This window comes from Bombyx mori, chromosome 6, assembly GCF_030269925.1.
Source record: "Bombyx mori chromosome 6, ASM3026992v2".
In the NCBI taxonomy this organism is placed as follows: Eukaryota; Metazoa; Arthropoda; class Insecta; order Lepidoptera; family Bombycidae; genus Bombyx; species Bombyx mori.
The window spans coordinates 15,305,847-15,311,351 of NC_085112.1; the positions used below are offsets into that span (position 1 = coordinate 15,305,847).

At 37.1% G+C, this 5,505-nt stretch overlaps 1 protein-coding gene and 1 long non-coding RNA gene across 3 annotated transcripts in view; one reads left to right on the forward strand and one right to left on the reverse strand.

The window, feature by feature from the left end:
* The window catches only part of LOC101736572 (mitochondrial pyruvate carrier 1), a 497,008-nt gene that overhangs the window by 121,856 nt on the left and 369,647 nt on the right, over positions 1–5,505 (reverse strand). The window lies entirely within an intron of this gene.
* Positions 356–4,747, forward strand: LOC101736138 (uncharacterized). Of its 2 annotated transcripts, XR_002430602.3 has the most exons (4): positions 356–620; positions 1,466–2,661; positions 2,961–3,157; positions 4,364–4,747. It is a non-coding gene; the product is annotated as an uncharacterized LOC101736138 (long non-coding RNA). The 2 variants fall into 2 exon arrangements; XR_009973432.1 differs by having other exon boundaries at positions 356–2,661; positions 2,961–3,152.

Here is a 5,505-nt window from a genome sequence, read left to right on the forward strand (position 1 = left end):
AGAGGTCCTACCACCAGTGTGGATTACTTATCATTCTGCAATACTTTTGGTTGACTAGTAGAGTATGCCTTAGGCATTAGGTAAGTCCGTCAATGTACAATAATACGTGAAGTGTAATGAATACAAATAAAATTAGTTTACTGTATAGTAAATTTCCGCACTCAGGCACCTCGCTCGTAAAGTTAACACAGCAATATAGATTAAGTGATAACAAGTACGACATTAATATCGACCGTCAGAAAACTACCAATTTTGCTACGTCACGTTTTATTCATAAAGAATGAATGACATACATTTTTTAACTACGATTATATAGCATGAAACGTTTTTTTTTTTCGTTTACGGAAAAGCTGAGTAAGCAGCTGATAGTGGATGGTATCATATGATAAACTTGAAAAAGGTACTCGTTGCTTTATTAAATACGTATTTCGAGAACATGCAATGGAAAACGAAGGTACTTCACGGACGCAACCCGTGCTTTCTTGACCTAAGGATGGCCCGCGTCACGAGAATTAAGTCTGAGGGAGTCCGTATAGAGTCCCTTCTTTATTTCGCGGGAAAATCGTGTTTCTGGATCACTCGTAATTAGCAACACTAACGGAACTAACCCTTAATGACAGGTAATTACATCTGCTAATAGCGTAAGCGGTACTAGAACCTAGTACAGACTCCAGTCTGCTTAGTCCGAGTTTTTTGCGAAAGGGAAAAAAACAGGTTGGTCTTGGCGTGATATTATATAGCCTCAATAAATGGGCTATCTAACCCCGAAAGAATTTTTCAAATCGGACCTGTAGTTCCTGAGATTAGCACATTCAACCAAACTCTTGAGCTTTTTAATATTAGTAGTAGTATAGATTAGAGAGTAATTAGTTAGCACAATAATCCAATGTCACGAAATAACATCTCAGTCGTATATAAAAATAATAAATGTGAAATTAAACCAAAAAAGTTGTTTTAATTATATCTACGAATCACAGAAACCGAAGAAGATACTAAATCATCAGTTTATTTACCTCGACTAACAAGACTTGTGGTGTTTTCGTTCCACTGTGTATTTATCTTATTTACCTCTCGCATTTATTTGATAATATTAATCAATGTGAGGATAACCTTATTTTGTAATCTGTTTGTGATCATATACTTGAAGTTCAAATAAAATAAACCGATAGCCGCGTACATTCGCGTATAAAATAAACTGAATAAAAACTGAACTACGCTGGCAAGAATTTCTGGAAATTTTTAATTTAAGGGTTTTTTTAATAAGTTATTTTTAATTTAAGGTATTTTTCATTCACTAGTATACATCGTTGGAACAACGGCAACCGTAAGTTCCAGCGGACTCATAACATCTTCACCCTTTGCTAGAAGTAATAGGGTTCTGTGTCTTCTCCGTAGACAGTAGAACAACGCAGGTTTATTATTAGAACCTTTGCGCTTGTAATGACTTATTTTTTATTATACACAGAAATCAGTGGCGTAAATAAAGGGTGGCAGGGCTGACAGAATGGCACGGACCTCAAAGCAACGTAACATCTATACAAATATGTAAATAAAATTGAAGTGTCTGTTTGTAATATTAAGTTTTTTACTATATGCAGATGAACGGGACATATACCAAAATAACTTTTTTCCAATTTTTGTCTGTCTATCTGTTTGTTCCGGCTAATCTCTGGAACGGCTAGAACGGGCGATTTTTATGGGACTTTCACTGGCAGAAATCTTATGTAATGAAGAGTAACTTAGGCTACTTCTATTCTAGAAAAAATCTAAAATTATTATAAGATGTAATGTTTTGTTAAATTCCACGCGGACAAAGTCTCGGGCATAGCTAGTATTTAATAAAATTTAATTAATAATTACTAATTATAAATCTTAAACATATTTTATTTATTTATTTAACCCATGCTTTTGAAATTAAGTTTATTAGATATTTAACTAAATGCACACAGTATTGATAATACTGTCGGGTAACTCCTTCAATGAGACGTTTAAAATAACAAGACGATTTTGACTGGGGCCCCATCCAATGAATTTGTATGTGAATTTGTATTTGTATGTATTAAGAGCAAACTATATTAAACAGTTCATAATGCGAAATACGTTAATGTCACCGGTCATCGTTCTCGTCGAACCCGTCGCTTGCGACGAAGGGCTCGGTGAGAAAATTAACCCACAGAGACAGTCCACTGAGTTTTTCGCCGGGTCTGTAGGTCGCGTTTCCGATCCGGTGGTAGATTCTGCGAAGCACTGCTCTTGTTAGGGTTAGTGTTAGCAACGTCGTCAATTTTGAGCCCCGTAAGCTCATCTGATTGTTAGGTTACGCTGATATAGGCTCTCAAGGCATATTATTATGTAGGAAAAAAAAAAGTTAATGTCAAGTGTTAAAGCTTTGAACCTCTTTTACATATAAATTTACAAAATGTAGGAAACACTTTTATGGTTTATAAAGGAGGCGACATACATGAGTCTTAGTTATGTTATCAATACAAAAAACGCTTGTCATTCATTTCTTACTTTATGTCACTTTATCACGAATTCGAATGTTATATAAAGGTTATATACATTTCAATGCAATTCAATGTATGATGTAATATCGAGATTAGTAGTCTGATACGTCTAGAAAATAAAAACCAGGTGTCTGATAAAAAATGGAAATCAATCGTAAATGTTCATGGCAGTACTTTTACTACTCAGAATGTGAATGTATTAAGATTAAACGTTCTATTGTGTTCTATGGTGCCATTGGATTACATTTTTTTCGAGGGTGTATTTTAGTTTTGCTGAATTGGCAGTTGAATTCATGTGGTTGAGCCTGAGACAATTTGATCTTTTTTTTATTGTCATATAGACGAGCATGCGGCCCACCTGATGGTGAGTGGTTGCCATCGCCTATTGACGTCAGTAATGCCAGGGGCAGAGCCAAACCGCTGCCTACTGTGCTCACATCTACCCTTTTTCAGGAAAAAATCGTCGGATCCCGCATGTGGGAGTTGAACCTCACTAAAAACTCCTGCCGCTCACAGCCGGCGCCCTACCCCAGACCGGGCCGGAGCTCAGTCGGGGCTATTGAGACGGCGGAATCACATCTACCCTAACAAGAGTAATATTTCGCTGAATCTATCACCGAATCGGAATGGTGACCCATTGAGAAGGTCCGGTGAGAAACTCAGTGGTTTGTGTCTGTGGGCTAAGTTGCACGTCGTACTTGTGGCAATCGACCAGTTCGATTAGAACGCTCACCGGTGCTTGGAATGCCTAAAAGCACTGAGAGGACTCGGAATGACGTCCTTGAGGTTTATATTAAGTACTGGCCTCACTGTTGAAACCCTGCGTCTCCCATATATGAACGCCGCTGCAAGTATGCACGTCCATAATTGGTCTACAATAAATGGTCTGTGAAATCTTATGTGAGTCTATCTTGAGTCGTCGTGGCCGAAAGGATAAAACGTCCTGTGCATTCGCGTTGAGCGATGCACCTGTGTTCGAATCCCTCAGGCGCGTAGGCGGGTACAAATTTTTCTAATGAAATACGTACTCAACAAATGTTCACGATTGACTTCCACGGTTAACTAATAATATCGTGTAATAAAAATCAAACCCGCAATATTATAATTTGCGTAATTACTGGTGGTAGGACCTCTTGTGAGTCCGCAGGGGTAGGTACCACCGCCCTACCTATTTCTGCCGTGAAACAGTAATGCGTTTCGGCTTGAAGGGTGGGGCAGCGGTCGTAACTATACTTGAGACCTTAGAACTTATATCTCAAGGTGGGTGGCGCATTTACGTTGTAGATGTCTATGGGCTCCAGTAACCACTTAACACCAAGTGGGCTGTGAGCTCGTCCAAGCACCTAAGCAATAAAAAAATATATCTTAAGTCGTGTGTTATTACACTTGAATTACCAAAAGTACTTCTGCAGCTCTAAAGGATACCTATTATAGTGCTACATACTACCAGTGTATTATCTATGCTAAACACCACCATCTTGTCAATTTTGCAACCATTATATGCCTATTTGAAGGGTCGGAGTCTTAAAATACAATGAGACTTTAACCCTGTGCGTCAAGGCGGATGTTAGCTTTCACATTATTTAAAAATTATATTGAGAGATCTAAGAGTTCTATGAGACCACTTAGCACAAAAAGTCTTGAGCTCTTGTGGTTTTAGGAGTTTCAATGTGTTTTTAGATTTGCGGCGCACAAATCGTAGACAGCCTTAAGTCTACTTTTATCTCACTACCTATGTTTTTCCTACAATTTTAACATATATATTCAATAGAACAATGCTTCCCAATTTAAAAAAAAACGTAGAATAAACAACAAAAGAAACGTTAATTTTTTTCATTATTCTTTTCACACCAAAGGACAATGGGTTCCGGTGGCTGCACGTTCCTTGGACCCGAAACATCCCGTCATCCTTGCGGGAAAGGTCGCGGGATATATGATATCCCGAAGGCATTGGCCACGAGAAGGCTGTCAGTTGTTTACAACGATCTTTTTGTGAACCGGTCTGATGTTTTGAAATACAATAACTAATTCTAATGAGTGAAACGGTTAGAAACGTTTTACCGTTTACTTTCGTTATTTTAATTGGTAAATAAAGGTTGTGAGTAGTTCAAACTTTTTAGTCACGTGAATGTTTGGGAATTGGAATCGAATCCACGATCGTCAGCCCAGCATTCTGAGCGATCACCACTGCCCCACCGGATCAGTCAATAATAAAATATTTAAAATACCGATGCATTAAAGTGTTCATTTATTTTCGGAAATCCCATATTTCTTTCTTGCCCATACACTAGCTCGACAAAATAATTCTATAGCTACACATGTTTTGATTTAGAACTAAATGTAGCTCTCCTGAATTGCAGAACCTGATAGATCCAGAATTATTGGCAAATCGGTTAACGGTTGAAGTATTATGCTAACTTCATTTTACTTACGGTGTTTTTATTATTTTAAGCTGATCGAGGACTTTTTGGCGGGAATACAAGCTGTTGAGGTGTGTGATTTGTTTTTCTAATTTAGTCTTCTTCAGGTTTAAACGTGTAATAATGGTACTTTATAGTATCTATGAAAGTGCCTATGTTAGTAAAAGCCTAAGTAAAATCGTTAGTGGTAACTTTTCTAGTTCTTCAAAAAAATACGTTAAGTTCTCAGTAAATTGTCATCATTTGATAGATTTAATTTAATTTTTTTTCATCCAACAGTTACGGTGTTATCTCATCTCATCTTATATAGCTGCATTATATTAATTTGATTTCATTCCATGGTCAAATTCATTTCCATTATCATTTCGTTTTATTATTTTGTTTGATTTTATCATGCAACAGGCAGGCAGTATTCCTCCTTTTTACAATAAATTTAAGTTAAAGGCTTTGTTTTCTTTGCTTACTCGGTAGACGAATGAGATAAGAAGGGAACGCGAAGAGCGAAGTTGTTTATAAAAGATTGTATGGTGTGATCCTTACGCCTTTTCAGTTGAAAAAATGGAACTACTATTACCATC